The following is a 20,128-nucleotide window of genomic DNA, read 5'->3' on the forward strand; positions in this document are numbered from 1 at the left end:
AACCATTACCTCGATGTGTTTCGACATATGAGTAACGTACAAGTAACGTGTGTCGATGTGTGTCAACGATCGCGTAACGTGCCTACAACTTATGGCCAGCGTATGCGGAACGTGTGTCATACACACAGTATGTCGAGAAATTTTCAACATGCTGAAAATTTCTCGACGTACTCGGCGTATGACGACGTATGCCAGCGTACTACGACGCATGCCAGTGTGCTCTTAACGTATACAAAACTTACCCATAACGTATTCGACGTGTGCCAGCTTGGTTTGGCAAATGTTTCATATGTCGGCATACGCTGGCTAAAACGTCAAGGTATGACAGCAGCTTCACACTTCGATGTCTAGTGCGGTTATGATTTGAATCGTCGAGCCGCAGCCTATGAATAGCCTACGCCACGTGATCGTCGGTGATACGCTGCCGCACTATGCATAAGTTAGACTATCGTTGGGCGTAGGTTGTGAACGCTGACAACACGCTCGGCATTTGTTGGTATAAGTTATCTATATGTGATTGAAACGTTCTGTGTACGTTACTAATACGTTATGCATACGTCCAACACGTTATTATATGCCCAAAACTTAAAAAAAAACATCAATAGTTCAGCGTACCCCAGCGTTTTACATACATTTTGAGACCTTTCCATACGCTAGCTAAAACGTCAAGGTGTGACAGCCCCTTTAAAGAAATGAGGCTGATGATAGATGAAAGCTGCAGCAAAAGAATGGTTCACACTGATTTGTCAGCTTCAAGAATGCGCAAGGATGAGACTGGTTGACAGTTTGGTTTATCTGATGGAAGACACCTGGACAAACCCATTCAGTCAAAATCCTTCAGAGCTGATAAGCATCTCAACTGGTGCTAGTGTGTCCCCAGAAGTTGCCAATGATCTTTTGACTGCTCATAAGAAAGGGGATGCAGCATATACAGATGATCAAAGTCAGCGTATTGAAGGACGAGAAAAACCATTCTTTGACAGATTGCCAAAGATGCAGTTGAAGACATTTGATAATGCCCACAAAAGGATCAGCAGAAAACTACCCAACAAGGAGCAAGTCCTCAAAAGGACAATAAACTGTTTGGACAGATGATACTCGCAGCTTCCAGCAGAAAGTTGAACATGAATGATGTACTGAAACACCCCCTAGGCCCCCTTCCTTCGTCCTTGGCCAACTATGATGGAACTATGAAGACAACCAACAAAGCAACCCTTGCCAGAAATCTTGAAAGTAAGGTCTCTGCTACGGAAAACGTCCAACACCCCTCAGCGTGTATCATTGATGGCTTGAGTATTGTACAGAAGCTGAAAGGGGAGAATCTCACTTTTGATGAAGTGTCTGATATGCTTCTTTCAGCTGTGCAGAATACATCAGCAATTAGCAACAGGGTTGATGTAGTATTCGACGTCTACCAACAGATATCTATAAAAGATGCAGAAAGGGCCCTGAGGTCGCCTGTTGGAGGTATCCGCTTCACAAACACAGCACCCGGTCACCGAACACACCGATGGAGGCGTCTTCTGTCTTGTGACATCAGCAAGACGAAGCTGATCAAATTCGTCAGAGCAATGGGGAACAGAGCCCTACAGGATAAGACTTAAAGACAAGGTCCTTTATGTCACATGTGAGGATATCTGCACCGAGATCACCCGTGAGGCTGTAGTTGAAGTTGACGAGCTCCGTTCATCTCACGAGGAAGCAGACATGCTTGCTACTACACTGTAAGCATGCATCGTCAAGTTTCCATTCTGTGATGATAGCTTCAGAAGACACAGACGTCATGATGCTATGTCTGGCTTTTCATGATGACATCGACTGTAATCTGTTCATCCGATGTGGATCATCAACCCGCACCAGACTTGTTGACATAACAAAAGTTGCTAGTGCTCTCGGCAGAAACATCTGTAAATCTTTATTGGGATTGCATTCCTACACAGGCTGCGACACAGTAAGCGCTTTCAGTGGCCGTGGAAAGGTGACAGGACTCAAAGTCCTCATCAACAATCCAAGGTTTCAGACAGCTTTCAGTGACTTAGGGAAAGACTGGACATTACAGGATGATCTCTTCCATGTGCTTGAGGAATTCACTTGCAAACTGTACATGTCTCAAACTGAAATCGCAGAAGTTAACGAGATGCGGTTTCAGTTGTTCCGTGCTCAGAATGGTGATATCCAGTCAGGAAAACTCCCTCCTTGTCAGGATTGTTTGAAGCTTCATGCTACCAGAGCATGTTACCAAGCAGCCATTTGGCACCACAATCTTGAAGTAACTCCACGTGTACCCAGTCCACTTGATTGTAATGGTTGGGTATTGGATGACGATGGTAAACTTGCCATTGAGTGGATGTCTGGTGCCCCAGCTCCTGATGTTGTTCTGGAATTTTTATCCTGCAAGTGTAAACGGAAGTGTAGGCAGCCATGATGCACATGCATGGTCGATGGCCTAAGCTGCACAGCTGCTTGTGTTCTGCAGGAGTGTGCGAACATGAAGGTCCGAGATGAACAGTCGGACGGCAGCGTGGATCATGAGGACGATGACAACAGTGATGTTGACAATTGATACTCCCTAATGCATATCTCTCAAATTGTCATTGCCTGTTTCTGTTTCATGATTATGTCGAAGAATAGCTATTTTCTTTATTCAACACTGTGGAATGAAAGATAACTCTGTGGCACATTCTGTTCAAAATTGTTCAAGAACTTCACAACATCTACGTTTTCTTCTGCTATTGTATTGAGCACGTAGCATCTTTGAAACTATGTCAGATTAATTAATAAAACTTAGTATCCTTTTAGTTTTGCAGTTTGGAAGTAAAATGCATGATTTGTGATATGGATGCGATTTAAATTTCCTTTCAAATAAAGTGCATGACATTTGAGTCATAACCAAATGACACCACCAAATCATAAACATGATAGAATTAGTGTATTTTGTGGATATACCCCCTGCTGCACATAAAGCCGTGTAAAATGCTTGAGCTACTCTACGCAGATGTCCATCATGCATTTTTGTGTTCCAGATACATCAACCTAACAGAAAATTACAACAAACTTTGGTCCCTCAAGATGGTACCAGTTGGCCAGAAATGGCTCTCCAGCTCATGGACTAAAATGCAGACTTAACATTTACCTTTGACTAAACCCTCTCACAGACATTACATTCATGACACAGGTATCCAATCATCTATCCAGGCCTCAGCTCCCTTACATTCCTGCCAATATCCATGTATTGTTCTCTCCCGAATGCTTCTCGGCGCAATTCCTCTTCCCCCACCGTGCCTTTTGCTCGGAGTTCTCAATTCAGTTCAGTTCAGTTCAGTTTTATTATCACTTTGCAGCTTCTGCTGAATTGTATGACAATTTGCAAATGCATATACATTTAACAATTCATATCAACATAAAGCATTTGATCAAACAATCACCCAAAAACCATCAAAATGGGAATGCACAAAAAGGTTGTCCACATAAAATGGTTGACCATTATGGGGGAGGGTTGATAATTTCTGATAAAGATAAGGGTTGGGGTGGAGGGGGTTAGCAGAAAGTGCCTTTCACTCAGACTCCCAAAAAAAGTTTGATGACATTGCTGAACTAACAGAGTATGTAAGAGGCTTCTAAAATGCATCGTATCCTTTGACTGCCAATAATTTTGTCCTCACAAGTCTTTTGGAGGTAAACCTAAAAGATTACTCAAAAGGATTTGCTGATTAAAATTTGTCCTGCGTTTAGTCCATTCTTGATGCGAAAAGATGCCACACGTATCTTGGCAGCGAATGATGCCACCTGAGAAGCTTACAGCTGATGTAGAGCTACATACAATGTGCTGGAATAACGATAGAGCTGTGCAGTACACTACAACTAATTGATATGATTGATAATATAATTATCGGTATAATCATGACTTTAAATAATCTTACCACATGTGGGCGCTATCACTTTTTGGGACCTTTTTTCGTTCATCCTATCAGTGAGTACTTGACCACAATGAACAGCCTGCCCAGGTGCAATTGGGTTCATTACTCCCATAAAAAAGCACTGTATATGAATCGATCGATAATAATTTCTGATAAAGATGAAGTCTTTGAGTGTTTTACAAAAAGTGATTAAGACTTTGCTTGAAGGTGCCAAATTTGGAAATTATGTATATCTGAGTTTGTTGTTGAAAGAGACCGATTTTAATTTTCCTGAGTTCGATGCTCAGTTGTGCGTCTAAGGTTGAAAGTAGACTGAGAAATTTTCTCAATGATTCTAAAAAAAAAATTCTTTTTAAGGAAATTCTGTTCACTTCCCCTTCTATCGCTCCAGCGTCTCTGCTTCTAGCTTCGTACCGATATAACTCTTAATTTAAACCCAGGAGTTTGAGGAGTGCAAGGAGAACTTCTCCTCCTTCTTCCTTAACGGCCAATATTATCCCACATTGTGGGGTCAGCCAGGGGAAGCTTGGCCCGAGTCTTCATGAACCGGCTGGCCAGTTCTGACGTTCGACTAGTCAGGGCAGGAATTTGGAATTTGGCCATGGTGCCAGCAATGACTTGTCTACTCTTTGCAAATGACACCATGGGATCTTGAACATCTACCAATGACTGCTGGAAGATGGGACACCCGTTTAACATCCATACGAGGGACAGCACATATTTATGAATCACCCTGTCTGTGAAACACCAGGATGACAGTTTATAGCTGGGTCGGGAATCAAACCCAGGCGAGACAGCTTAGAGGTGGGTGTGCGTATGTGTCGGCCATCCTGCCAGCCCAATGTATGGTCAACACAAATATAATACATGAATACATTGTTGTGAAGGAATTTGAGATATTAAATGATATTTTTCATGAAATATATGAATGCAGAAGAAAAAGCAAAAAGGTTGTCAGAATGTCAGAAAGTACTTTCTAAAGTTGCAAAAACAATGGAAAGACAAGAAGAAACACAGACAAAAACTAATGGCTGAAGTTGTACAGTATATGAATAAAAACAAGAAAAAAATTTAAACTGCTTTTAAAAAATATACCACAGCAAAAAATGATCGAAGCATCTGTTTCTACAATCCCCACAACAGAACTACTAAAAGACTTAGATGAAATGAGGTGAACGAGAAATATCAGGATTAAAAAGAACATTTGAATTACAGATTTCGCACTCGTAATGGCAGGTTAAAAGTGCCCGGCGAGCCGAACCGACTCACTGAAAAATGCAGGCACAGCGCTTGCGCAAAAGGCCTCGTTAGTATTCATACATCATTACGAACGTCTCGTATTGCGCATTTACGTTAAAGGACAAATTGAATATGGGGGATTATCACCCATAACTAATGACTCAACTTGGTCATTAATTGAGATCAGGTGTATGGCACCATCAGCGTGGCACATCTACTGGCTTGTTGGTCCCCGTCGGCACGTTATCGTGGTGGATAGACACATGAGCAGCCCGGGATGACCGAATTAATTGGCCACCATGACCGCTTTGACGGGGTTGGCTGGGATTTGAGCCGGGCAACCAGACAAACCCGATGACTGTAACATTGGTGTCAGGAGTGGGATTATAACATGAGGCATGGGAAACCGTCACCTCAAAGCAAAATTTTCTTGACCGTGCGATTTTGCGCCAAATTTTAAATTGCAATGGACGATCATGGTAGCTCGAACCAGGGGGGAGCATACTGGACAAATGCCAGCACAACTCCAGTAGAAATGAGGAAGAGGGTCTGGTAGAGGGTGGGGTGGTCATCCCCCACCCCCTTCACCTCTCCAATAACCCAGGATATTCTCCCCCAATTAGCACAGTGCCCACAAGTGAATCAGCAGCAGGAGGAAACAGGTCGGTATCACCACAGCATTGAGGAGATAGCCCAGACGTGATGGACATAATAACATGGCTGATGCCTAGTATGGAAGCGGTTAGGCTGAAATAAGGGCTAATAGTGACAGGCTGGACGTTAAGATGTAGGCGGGCCAAGCCAAGCTGCAAGCAATACTGAAGGTGAGCTGCAACAGGCTGGCGACATCGTTGGCGGACGTACCGGGAATGCAACAGAAACTAGCGGTCGGTCAGACGGGGGTAATAAGGGGGAATCCATGTCATGATCAGGGCCACACATTGGGCTACCATGGGACAATGAAAGAGGGGACACATTGGAGTAAAGGAAACACAGACAACAGAGGATATCTTTCAGTCGTGAGAAGCACACTTATCGTTGAAGGCAAAACCAGGTGGAGGTGGAGGTGGAGGGCCAAACTTGTCTTTAAATTTATTTTCAAAATACTAAACAAATATGGGATAATTATTATAATTTATCATACTTTTTTAATTTCTTATAAACAATGTAAAAATGTTTTCCAACTGAAAAAAAAATTTTTGTTTTTTTTTAATCACTGGTACAGTAATTGTATTGTCAGATGAGCCTGAATTATTCTAAACTGTTGTTTCATTGCAGAATTGTCTGAGCCAAAGACTGCCCAGGAACATCAAACAAATGCAGCTGATGCGAGTTCCAGGTCAGCTATTCCCGACTTTGTAACTCGAGACGATGCTTTAAAAACAGAGCTACTTTGGGCCTGCAGTATTATTGAGTTATACTACCTGTACAAGTCATGCAAGGGGATAGACCTTTTCCAAAAAATGTTTCCAGATAGCTCAACTTTGCTGCTCAGTTCAAATGTGCTGAGACAAAGGCTGCCTATTTGAATGTATTTCACCTCATTTCCAAACTCTCTTGAAAAAGGAAGTGAACAGCAAATATGTGCTCCTTTTTGACAAGTCCTTTGGGCAAAAAGAATCGGAAGAAGCAACTAGATTTTACATAAAACTATGGGAAAAAGATAAAGTCAAGTTCAGACACCTTGACTCTCATTGCATGGCTGATTCCAATTTGTTCGACATGGCAGAACTGATGACATGCTGACCGAACTACCTTCAGTTTTGAAAGGCCTGAATCCGTGAAATATCATAAAACTCAGTATGGATGGCCCAATTGTTAACTGGAAGTTTCACAACAGTGTACTGGTTGATGCGGAGACTAATTACGGCAAGTCATTATTACATTTGGGATCCTGTGGTGAGCATATTATTTACCATGTCAACAGACAGCATAGCTATCACAGTTATTTCGGCCAAGTTGTGATCAAGTGAGTGCTGTGTGAAGTACCAAACACTAAGTAAGGCCTCAGTGAGTATCCAAAGGTGGTACAGAGCTGTAAAGCTGGTCAGCAAACATGGAAGAGGTTGCAGGTAAGACTTCATGCCGCAAAGGTCATTCAGGTGACCTGGAGGAGTTTGTACAATCCGCGAGGTATCAATTATTGAGGCAGGCATCATGTTGGTGCAGGAACTATACCAAGTCAAACAAATGGCACATGCAACGACAAATGAGTTGCAACTAGAGCACCATGATGCCCTTCTAATTCAGTTCGGTGGAGGCGTTATGCCAATACTGTGAAGTGCAGGCATTCGTCTATAGTGATCTGGATGGACTCGTTAGAATGGACACCTAATGTTGCTGCAAGTCAGTTGCCTGAGAGTAAGGAATAAACTGGGGAACCACACTGGGACCTGAAGAAGAGGAAAAAGCTTCTTGCACAGAGAAAGTGAGGAGATTGGGGAAGAATATAAAAGCAGTGCTATCTTGTTCTCCAACTCCGACACAGGAACATTAACATCCAAGAGAAATGATATCCAAGTAGGATTTAGAGAAAATGTGTTTTTGTGGTTTGACAGTTAAATAATAATTTTACGGATTAGCATTTTGGTCAATAAATAAATAAACAAGAAGAAGACATCGTGCAGAGCACGATACTTGCAAAATCCATAAAACATATTTGACCTCAACAATAATTGGTGGTTGAATTAAATGACTAAATATGCAACTCCTCTTCAAATTTAAAGTGAATGGGATGAAAATTGAGGATTTTAGAAATACCACCTTAGTTGTTGACCTTGGGTCTATGTTGACCTTTTGACCTCAAAAGCAGTAGGCTTCTTCCTTATGACAAACTCTACCATGTGGTGAAGTTTCGTGAAGATCGGTTTAAAATTGTGACCCGTAGGCTATAAACAGACAGACGGACAAAATAACAGAATCGACTTCCCAATATACTTGAAAAATCTTGGATTTTGCAAGGAATAAAGTCAATATCAAGGATTGTGCATTGTTGTTGTTCCGCATACATCCTGTGGCTGCTGGTTGCATCGTTTTCTGAGAGCACAGCTGTGCTGCTGATGCAGTGCCCCTGTCACCAGTCAGCTGGTACTCATTTATGCTTGGTGTTGGCTTCATGGTTCGGGTGGTAGGCTTGGGATCCTGGGAGCCTGAGTTCAAATCACACTCGGTGTTGAATTAATACCAGGTGGGGTTGACTCTGCCTGTCATCCTTCCGAGGTCGGCAAAGTGAGTGCCAGCATGCTGGTATACTGTGTCGGAGTGGCGACCCGTCCAGGATTGTGTCCAATAGCCAAGGAGACTGCTTAGTGGATGGTACTCATTTTGCTGACCTCGGAAGGATGACAGGCTGAGTCAACCCACCTGGTGTTATTTCAATGGTACAACAACGACTCACACTCAAGACTCTAAGATCTTAAGCCAGCCACCTCAACCATGAAGCCAACACCAGGCTGGATTGTGCGTTGATTATTAGTGTTGGAAGTCAGGTATTGTTGTATCGGTGGTGGAGGCAGAGGTTCCAATGGAGTAGTGAGAAGACTGGAGAATTGGAATCCAGTTATGAGGAGGCAGGAAGATATGGTTGTGTCAAGGGAAAGGGCCAGCCGAAGAACAGGAACAGTGAAGCGAGACGGAGTTGTGAAAACATGTGGAGTAATGAAGGAGCCATGCGTCTTGGGTGCAGGAAAGGCGAATAAGGGAAGTGGCATAAATTGTGGTGGTCAGTGAGATAAGCCGAAGGGAGTGTTGAAAAGACAGGCTTGATTCCTTTGTACTCACATTGTAGGCTCTATGCAGCCAGAGCAGCTCGGACAACCCGTAACAACACAGATGCATACCTTGGCCAAACGCGTACTACAACATAATTTCAACCTGAAGAAGGAATAACAATTAGTAAGCTCACCATTGGTGATACTGCAACTATCAAGCCACACAAGACCGTACAGTATCCATCTTGAATATCACAGAGAACTACGGGTCATGGAAGGATCTTGACAGGACGGCAGATCTGGAATTACAACCAATGAAACTACAGGGAATCTGTAATAACAATCAATGACATTCTCCCCTTCTTGAAAGAAGAAACGAGGTAAGCCTCCATAGATATAGGTGATGATGTGGTTTTCTGTTACACTCAGATCTGCACAGTGGAGGTGCATCAGTAACATTCTTCGGAGTACTTCCAAAATCTGAGAAGCTGACAGAATCTTCATTACCAGTCGTGAGCTGATTGTGCAATGGAACCCCCTTCCTCTTACCCGGTTGTGTCCGCAACCAGTCCAAGTGGTTAGCTAGCTATCATGTGCGGTCTGTGACTGCTGGTTGCATCATTTTCTGGGGGTGTGGCTGTGCCGTTGATGCAGTTCCCTCCTCCTCCTTCATATACAGCACAACTCTGCAGGTAGCATCATTGGCTGAGGGCACAGCTGTGACACTGGTACTCATATCGCTGACCTTGGAAGAATGACAGATTGAGTTAACCCCACCTGGTGTTAATTCAACAGGAGAACAGCCAGCCACTTTAACCGTTAAGCCAACACCAGGCTTTCCAGGTGGTTTATGGACAGGAAGATCTATATCACCAGAGTTCTGGACTTCACCACGCGGTGCCATGTCACGCAGAGCCACAATGGTCTATTTACCACGAGGGAAATGCACATGAGCATAATGAGGGTTTGCCTAAGCTCTTCCATCTCCTCAATGACAGGGTCATACTTTGATTACCGCACGTGACGTTTCAAGAGAACAGTTCCAGGTGAAAAAGCCATGTCGGAATTGAGCAGCCACTTGTTGACCTGCATTGGTAATTGAATAAACGCTCGTGTTGAGTAACATTTGTGGCAATCAAGAATCGTGAACGTATAGAATTTAAAGTGTCTGACAGAACAACCTCCCATTCCATCCATCCATTGGGACCATACTCCGTGCAGAGCGTTGGTGCTGCCTAAGCAGTTTCCTTGGCTATTGGGTCACCACTCCGACACAGGATACCAGCAAGCTGGCACTCATTTTGCTGACCTCGGAAGGATGACGGGCAGTATCAACCCTACCTGGTATCAATTCAACAGCTGAGCAGGATTTGAACTCAGGATCCTTGGATCCCAAGCCCCACCACCCTCACCATTAAGCCAACACCAGGCATATCCTCCCATTGAGCAGTTAATAAGCCTCTTGATTTGTGAGCCAGAGTAGTATTCGTCCAAGTCACACCATTGTAATGCTCACACTGGCCGACTGGCCGTCCCCTTCGGGATTATACGGGGTAGTACGACTGGTTGAGACGCCGTGGGTGTGTTGGAAGTGCTTCAATTCAGATGACGTTAAGGAACTTCCCCTGTCAGAATGTATGTAAAGGCCCGGTCACACCTTGACGTTTTAGCCAGCGATGGCAACGTATTAAAATGTATGCAAAACGCTGGCTTACGTTGAACTTTTGATGTTTTTTTTTAAAGATTCGGACGTATTCATAGCGACTTGGTCTTATGTATAACGCATTGGTAACGGACACAGAACGTTTCGTTGTGTTATAGATAACTTATACCAACGAATGCTGAACCTGTTGTCGGCCTACACAACCGATGCCCAACGATAGTCTAACTTAGGCATAGCGCGTTGCACGCATCGCCGACGATATCGTGACGTAGCCTATTAAAAGGCTGACGCACAACGATTCGAATCATAACTGCCGTAGAAATGGAAGGGTCAAAATCGCGGTCACACCTTGGCGATCTTGCCAGCATATGCCGACGTAACAAAAAGTGTGTCTAAAACGTTGGGGCACGTCAAATACGGTATGGGTAAGTTTGGTATGTGCGAGTAGAACGCTAAATACGCTATCATACGTCGTAGTAAGTAGAGTACATCAAGAAATTTTGAACATGTTCAAAATTTCACGACGTACTCGGCGTATGACACACGTTCCGCATGCGATGGGGATAAGTTTTACACACGATATGTGGACGCTTACACACGTCCACAAAGGCTACTTATAAGCTACTCATAAGTCGAAACACGTCGCGGTAATGTCTTTTTTACGCGAAACTTATTTCTAACTTATGTTTGACGTGCTTTGAACCAATTCTTTACGTAGTCCCAACACACATCGACGTATGTAGACGTATTCCAATGACGTCTTCCGGTCGACAAAAAAAAAATGAATGTGTTTCTAGCTTACAACTGCCATATAAAGACGTGTTCCCAGCGGTTTTGGGAATTGGTATATAAAAATGCTGCTCATAAAAGGGAACCCAACAGTGTTTTCGAGTCCTTTTTGAGTCGATGTCCATGTCAGCAGTAACAGTATCAGTATCAGTATCAGTATTAGTATTAGTATTAGTATCAGTATCAGTATTAGTATTAGTATTACTATTAGTATTAGTATTAGTAGTAGTTTGTTCATGTTGGCAGTAGTAGGTGGGTGTGAGGGGGAGGGTGTGGGTTATGATGGATCGTCCTTGCGTCCGCGTGTCCACGGGTAGGTTCATAGGCTGCCACTCAACGATTTAAATGGCTGCATCTCCACTATTGAAAGTAGACGCTTGCGCTCAACAATTGGATTTTTTTTACACTCAACGACTTTTAAACGGTACCACTCAGCTAGTTTCATTGTTTACAATGAACGATTTAAATTGCTGTCACTCACCTTTGTTTTTTTTTTGTTTGTTTTTTTTTGACGCTGGGGTTTGGAAATTTGAAGCGTTTCTTCTGAACGTGTTAAAACGCTCAAACTCGACTATTTTAAATAGACGCTGCCGATGGACAATTGGAATCATAGCCAAGCTAGACATCGAAGTGTGAACATCCTCGTCATACCGAAGAAAAGTTTGAAGAATGCTGCAAATAAGTGTCCTGGCCGTGGCCGTGGACGCTGACGCAAGGACGATCCATTATACCGACGTCTTTCAGCCTATGAGTAACTTAAAAGTAACGTCTGTCGACGTGTGGCAACGATCGCGTAACGTGCCAACAACACGTTAATCATAGGTTAGAAATAAGTTTCGGGTACGCTAAACATTACCTCGGCGTGTCTCAACTTATGATTAACTTACAAGTAGCATGTGTTGACGTCTGTCAACGATCGCAGACCGTGCCTACAACTTGTGGCCAGCGTAGCGGAACGTGTGAGTCATACGCCGGCATACGTCGTGAAATTTCAAGCATGAAAAAATTTGAGGACAACCAAAAAGTACAACGTTTAAAGCCAACGTACAACGACGTATGGCAACGTACTACGACGTATGCCAGTGTGCTCTCAATGTTATCAAAACTTACCCATAACGTATTCAACGTGTGCCAGCGTTTTAGAAAAAAAATTCAAAAATCGGCATACGTTGGCTAAAACGTCAAGGTGTGACCGGGCCTTAAACAGGTCTACCAAATATAGTAAAGAGTTTTTATATATTTATTTATTTTTAAATTTTTGTTTGCTGAGTTAAGGCTCCTTGAAGAGCTCGTAAGAAGAGTACAATGAATGGATCAGAACACAACAAGACGAAAGGAACACAAGTAGTAAACACCAATAGCAGAGTTTAAGGCCAAGATGGAGGGAACTTTGGACAAGCAATGGGTGCGGGGATGAATGGGGGGCAGAAAAGGATGCATAGGGTGGACAGGATGGATACAGAAGGAAACTCTCAGGAAGAAAAAAAATGCAAATTTTAAAGGAGTGATTAGGGTTGGGGGGGGCGAGCAGTTAACGAGGGTAGAAAATATGGTTTTGGATCGGCGATGATCTGAGATGGTGGTGAACAACTGTCTTGAAGACCTGGAGGGAAAAATTACATTGAAGAGTTGACTAAGACATCTCATGACAGTTCAAGTTGTCATGTCAGGACAAGGAAAAGTGAATGTGAAATGAGAGGACTCATCTATCTTAGTAAGTAAGTAGAGGTTAGCGTTTATCAAGTGTAATTGCTCCGGTTGATGGAATCTCGGCTTGCACTTGACACACACTGGACAGGAGGCCGATACCTTCTTCAAATCCTCAACAGAAAAGGGAAGATTCTGAGTTATTACGAAATGTACCATCCTTGTGATGCCGCCGGGGTGGCAGAGAGAATTGTTTAGTTCCATCAAGGTATCTGTACTGATTGCTGAACAGTATGCTCTGGAGAATGTCTGCCACTATGTTCTCGCTCCGAGGTCGGAACTGCATGTCGAAGTTGTAGCAGGCAAGTTCGATACTCCATCTTCGGATCTCATTATTCTTGATCTTGCCAAATTGTTTGGAGTCAAACATGAAGGTTACGGACTTCCGATCAGTGATCAGAGTGAAGTGGCACCAAGTCAGATAGTGTTGCCACTTCCGCAATGATTCAACAATGGAATATGCCTCTTTCTTAACTGAAGAATGTTTGTATTCACTCGCATTCAGTGTCCTAGAGAACAATGCCACGGTTCTCCCAGCTTGGTTAAGAGTGGCGGCTATTGCAAAGTCAGAAGCATCGGTCTCAACAACAAGCAGGACGGATTCATCAATAGAATTAACCTGTCAGTCCCACGTCGAAAAGGAAAAAGTCTTCCACCTCTGCTTTTGGATCTTTGAAAGCTTGTTGGGCTGCATTAGACAAAGGAAAAGAGCCTGCCTGAACAAGGAGTTTGACTTTCTCTGACTATCTAACAATCCACTGACAGTAGTACAAAAACAGCACTCAACGCAGAGACCCCATGTACCCAGAAAGTGAAGCTCGCAGAGTGGTCAAAGTCTCTCTGGGTTAGACCTGATCTCGCCATTCAAAATTGTACGTCCCAGGAAACCAACTGAGGCTACAGAGAATGAGCATTTATCAGGGTTGAAGGTTACATTGAACTTTCTAGCAGCTTCGAGAAATTTGTGAAGATTAACATCATGTTGTTTCTTGCTTTTGCCAGAGACAGTAATGTTATCCAGGTAAGCATCGGTATTGTATCAGAAATTCCATTGTCCACAGAAACTGATCTATCACCCGTTGGAAGCGGACAACGGTTTGTTACCCCGAATGGAATGCTGCAAAATATATACAGCTGGCCGCATGACTCAAAATAAGTATACAGTTTGTCTACATCTCTGATAGGGACCTGAGAGTAAGCGTATTTCAGATCGGTCGTACTGTATAGTTACCTCTGCCACCTGAGGTGGACAGAGGTTATGTTTTTACCCCTGTCTGTCTGTTTGTCTGTGAGCAGTATATCTCAAAAAGTCATGAACGGATTCGGATGAAATTTGGTGGAGAAGTTGGGTGTGTGAAAAGGACGAATTCGTTAGATATTGGTGAATATCCAGATCTGACAACTAGAATTTTTTAAGTGATTCCTCAAAATTGAGAAATAGGGCCATAAATGATATATAGCACGATATCTCAGAAAGTTATGTACAGGTTCAGACGAAACTGAGTGGATAGGTTGAGTGTCTGCCAAGGACGAATGGTTTCAATTTTGGTGAAGATCCGGATCCAGATAAGAGTTTAAAAATTTTTTTTTAAGTGATTGTTCACCATTGAGAGATAGAGCCAACAATGATAAATAGCATAATATTTAAAGAAGCTGTGGGTGATCTGTGCCAAAACTTTGTGGATAAGTTTGGTAGGTGAACAAGCCAATTAGATTTTGGTTCAGGTCCAGATGCAGATCTGACCTATCAGTGTGATACAAAAACATAAACTGTTCAGCCTGGCAAAGGTATGCTCTCCATCGAGTGCCATTCTCGTTGATACTGCACTATCTTGTTGACCCACGTTGAATCGGAAAGAAGTCCCACACCGAAGAGGAAAAAGTCCCATGTGGAATAGAAAAAAAGTCTGATGTCGAATAGGAAAAAGTCCCACATCGAAGAGGAAAAAGTTCCATGTGGAATAGAAAAAGTCCCACGTCGAATAGGAAAAAGTCCCATGTTGAATAGAAAAAAGTCCCACATCGAAGAGGAAAAAGTCCCATGTGGAATAGAAAAAAGTCCCACGTCAAATCGGAAAAAGCCCCACGTCGAAGAGGAAAAAGTCCCACGTCGAATGGGAAAAAGTCCCACGTCGAATAGGAAAAAGTCCTCCGTCGAATCGGAAAAAGTCCCACATCGAAGGGGAAAACATCCCACATCGAAGAGGAAAAAGTCCCACATCAAAGAGGAAAAAGTCCCATGTGGAATAGAAAAAAGTCCCACGTCGAATCAGAAAAAGCCCCACGTCGAAAAGGAAAAAGTTCCATGTCGAATCAAAAAAGTCCCACATCGAAGAGGAAAAAGTTCCATGTGGAATAGAAAAAAGTCCCACGTCGAAAAGGAAAAAGTCCCATATGGAATAGGAAAAAGTCCCATATCGAAGAGGAAAAAGTCCCACGTCGAATGGGAAAAAGTCCTTCGTCGAATAGGAAAAAGTCCCATGTGGAATAGAAAAAAGTCCCACGTCGAATCGGAAAAACCCCACGTCGAAAAGGAAAAAGTCCGATGTCGAATCAGATAAAGTCCCACGTTGAATCGGAAAAAGTCCCACCTCGAATCAAAAAAGGTCCCATGTCGAATAGGAAAAAGTCCCACATCGAATCGGAAAAAGTCCCACATCAAATCGGAAAAAGTCCCACATCGGATAGGAGAAAGTCCCATGTTGAATCGAAAAAAAGTCCCACATCGAAGAGGAAAAAGTCCCATGTCGGATAGGAAAAAAGTCTGATGTCGAATTGGAAAAAGTCCCACATCGAAGAGGAAAAAGTCCCATGTGGAATAGAAAAAAGTCCCACGTCAAATGGAAAAAAGTCACATGTGGTGCAGAAAAAAGTCCCACATCGAATAGGAAAAAGTCCCATGTGGCATAGAAAAAAGTCCCACGTCAAATCGGAAAAATCCCCACATCGAAGAGGAAAAAGTCCCACGTCGAATGGGAAAAAGTCCCACGTTGAATCGGAAAAAGTCCTCCGTCGAATCGGAAAAAGTCCCACATCGAAGGGGAAAACGTCCCACATCGAAGAGGAAAAAGTCCCACATCGAAGAGGAAAAAGTCCCATGTGGAATAGAAAAAAGTCCCACGTCGAAGAGGAAAAAGTCCCATGTGGAATAGAAAAAAGTCCCACGTCGAATCAGAAAAAGCCTCACGTCGAAAAGGAAAAAGTCCCCTGTCGAATCAGAAAAAGTCCCACATCGAAGAGGAAAAAGTTCCATGTCGAATCAGAAAAAGTCCCACATCGAAGAGGAAAAAGTTCCATGTGGAATAGAAAAAAGTCCCACGTCAAAAAGGAAAAGGTCCCATATGGAATAGGAAAAAGTCCCATATCGAAGAGGAAAAAGTCCCACGTCGAATGGGAAAAAGTCCTTCGTCGAATAGGAAAAAGTCCCATGTGGAATAGAAAAAAGTCCCACGTCGAATCGGAAAAATCCCACGTCGAAAAGGAAAAAGTCTGATGTCGAATCAGATAAAGTCCCACGTTGAATCGGAAAAAGTCCCACCTCGAATCAAAAAAGGTCCCATGTCGAATAGGAAAAAGTCCCACATCGAATCGGAAAAAGTCCCACATCAAATCGGAAAAAGTCCCACATCGGATAGGAGAAAGTCCCATGTTGAATCGAAAAAAAGTCCCACATCGAAGAGGAAAAAGTCCCATGTGGAAAAGAAAAAAGTCCCATGTCGGATAGGAAAAAGTCCCATGTTGAATAGAAAAAAGTCCCACATCGAAGAGGAAAAAGTCCCATGTGGAATAGAAAAAAGTCCCATGTGGAATGGAAAAAGTCCCATGTCGGATAGGAAAAAGTCCCATGTGGAATAGAAAAAAGTCCCACATCGAAGAGGAAAAAGTCCCATGTGGAATAGAAAAAAAATCCCACGTCGGATAGGAAAAAGTCCCACGTTGAATCGGAAAAAAGTTGCATGTGGAATGGAAAAAAGTCCCATGTGGAATAGAAAAAAGTCCCATGTTGGATAGAAAAAAGTCCCACGTTGAATCAAAAAAAGTCCCACATCGAAGAGGAAAAAGTCCCATGTGGAAAAGAAAAAAGTCCCATGTCGGATAGGAAAAAGTCCCATGTGGAATGGAAAAAGTCCCATGTGGAATGGAAAAAAGTCCCATGTCGGATAGGAAAAAGTCCCATGTTGAATAGAAAAAAGTCCCACATCGAAGAGGAAAAAGTCCCATGTGGAATAGAAAAAAAATCCCACGTCGGATTGGAAAAAGTCCCACGTGGAATCGAAAAAAAGTCCCATGTGGAAGAGAAAAAAGTCCCATGTTGGATAGGAAAAAGTCCCACGTTGAATCGAAAAAAGTCCCACATCGAAGAGGAAAAAGTTCCATGTGGAATAGAAAAAGTCCCACGTCGAATAGGAAAAAGTCCCATGTCGGATAGGAAAAAGTCCCACATCGAAGAGGAAAAAGTCCCATGTGGAATAGAAAAAAGTCCCAGGTCGAATGGGAAAAAGTCCTTCGTCGAATCGAAAAATGTCCCACTTGCCAAAACAGAGGGAATTTTGTGAAGTGCTTACATTTACTGACAGAATTTGACCCATTTCTACAAAAATTGCAAAGCACCATCCAAAATCAGCTATCTTTCCCCTTCCTCTCATAATATAACGAAGTTATTCAGTGTTGTTTAGAACAAGTTAACGTTCAACATAGTCAGTGACTTGAAGAAATCAGGAACGCATGCGGTCATGGAAGACGGAGCAAGGGACAAACACAAGGAGCAGTTAGCACTCTGTGGACAATATTGTTCCAGAAACTGTCTCAGTGAAAGAGCGTTTTCTGGGATTCAGCAACTTAAAAGCTTTTGGTGCAGAATCGATCAGCGAATCAATACAGCACTGCCTTCGAGTTAACGGGTTAGATCTCCATTGTGTGGCACAACAGTGCATGATCTGTTATGAGTGAGTTCAAGCTAAGTTTCAGAAATACCACCCAGAAGCATTATACATCCATTGTGATACACACAAACTCAACCTGGTACTCTTCCACACCTGTAAAGCAATCAAAGAAGCTGCTGAGGGTTTTCTTTTGTATATTGGAAATTTTGTATATTGGAAATATATTGGAAAAAAAAAATATTTTGTATATGGAAAATTTGATGGTGCGTCAGCGAGATAGGGGAAACCTCCGGGACACAAAGGTGATCCCAGGGGAGGAGACTGTTTCGCAGCACCACCTGGTTGTCTGCGATATAAGGGTGAAAGGTGCGCGGAGAATTCGGCGGGTGAAGTACCAACCGAGGATGAAGGTGTGGAGGTTGAAAGAGGCGACAGTGAAGGAAGCATTAAGAGAGAGGCTGAGTATGGTTGAAGATGATGTGGTTGAGCTTGAAAGTGGTTGGATGTCAATGAAAGATAGTCTATTGGGAGCCGTTGGTGAGGTATGTGGATGGACAAAAGGACCACCGAGGCACTCGGAAACATGGTGGTGGGGTGATGAAGTTGGAAAGACGATTGAAGAGAAGAGGAAGAAGTTCAAGGAATGGCAAAAGGCAAAGGATACGGTGGAAGAAGAGGCTGCACATGAAAGCTATAAGGAAGCCAAGAAGGCTGCAAAGAAAGAGGTTGCAAAGGCGCAGGAGGCATATAGGAAAATGTTCGGAGAACGCTTGGATTCGGAGGAGGGTAAGAGAGCGGTATTCAGGATTGCAAAGCAGATAGCGAGAGAGAGATTTGATATTGACGGGGGTGAGTTGCTTGAAGGATGAAGTGGGACAAATCGTTGTGGATTCAGATGGAATTAAAGGAAGATGGAAGAGATATATGGAAAGGCTGTTGAATGTAGAAAATGAATGGGATAGAAATAGCGAGAGTAACCCGGTTTTAGGACCAGCAGAGAAGATAACTGAGAAGGAAGTTGAGGAAGCTATAAGAGCAATGAAGAGTAGAAAAGCAGGAGGGCTGACGGGAGTTGTGGGAGATATGTTGAAGGCAGCGGGAAGTTGGGGTGTGAAGAGAATGACAGAGATCTGTAATCTTGTGGTGAAAGAAGGCCGCATTCCAGTGGATTGGGAACTGAGTACCCTCGTCCCTCTGTACAAGGGGAAAGGTGATCCTCTGGACTGTGGCTCCTATAGAGCAATAAAGTTATTGGAGCATGGAATGAAGGTATTGGAAATGGTGTTGGAGAAGAGGATAAGGAAGAAGGTAAAGATTGACAAAATGCAGTTTGGATTTATGCCAGGAAGAGGAATGACAGATGCAATTTTTATTGTAAGGCAGTTGCAGGAGAAGTACATGGAGAAGAGGAAGAAGTTGTTTTTTTGGGTTTGTTGATCTGGAGAAAGCATTTGATAGGGTTCCACGTGAAGTTATGACATGGGCATTGAGGAAGTTAGGAGTGGAGGAATGGTTGATCAGAGTAGTGATGGCCATGTACGAGAGAGCACCCACAGTTGTAAGGACGAAGGATGGGAACAGTGGTGAGTTTGAGGTGAGGGTAGGAGTGCACCAGGGGTCGGTACTAAGTCCACTTCTATTTGTAGTTGTGATGGAGGTGCTGGCTCGGAGGGTAAAGGAGGGTTTACCGTGGGAGCTGCTGTATGCAGATGATCTGGTGTTGATTGCAGAGAGTATGGATGGACTGAAGGAGAAGATGAACAAGTGGAAGGAATGTATGGAGGCAAAAGGTTTGAAGGTGAATATCGGAAAGACGAAGGTGATGGCAAGTGGTAAAGCATGTGGTGAGGTGGAAAGGACTGGGAAGTGGCCGTGTTCTGTGTGCAGGAAGGGTGTCGGAATGAACTCCATTCAGTGTACAATGTGTGCTGAATGGGTTCATCGAAAATGTAGTGGGGTGAGAGGGTCATTAACCAGTGTGGCAGCTACATTCAAGTGTAAGGTGTGCATCGAGGGAGCAGCAGATGAAGGAATTGTTGAGTTGGATCTTGGAGATGGTGTGAAGCTGGAAGGGGTGAAACCATTTTGCTATCTCGGAGACATGCTGAATGGAGAAGGTGGATCAGACTCTTCGACGGTTGCTAGAGTGAGATGTGCATGGAAGAAGTTTCGGGAACTGAGTGGCGTGCTGACGAAGAGGGGAGTGTCGTTGAAGCTGAA

At 43.3% G+C, this 20,128-nt stretch overlaps 1 protein-coding gene across 1 annotated transcript in view; it reads left to right on the forward strand.

The window, feature by feature from the left end:
• Positions 1 to 20,128, forward strand: part of LOC147025072 (L-lactate dehydrogenase-like) — a 188,984-nt gene that overhangs the window by 108,120 nt on the left and 60,736 nt on the right. Inside the window, exon 2 of the mRNA XM_085885667.1 lies at positions 6,435 to 6,495. The gene's annotated coding sequence lies outside the window, so the exon portion shown is untranslated. The remainder of the gene's footprint in view (positions 1 to 6,434; positions 6,496 to 20,128) is intronic.

The sequence above is a fragment of the Eptatretus burgeri genome, chromosome 6, assembly GCF_056783735.1.
Source record: "Eptatretus burgeri isolate ZD-2024b chromosome 6, Ebu_testis_v1, whole genome shotgun sequence".
Lineage (NCBI taxonomy): Eukaryota > Metazoa > Chordata > Myxini > Myxiniformes > Myxinidae > Eptatretus > Eptatretus burgeri.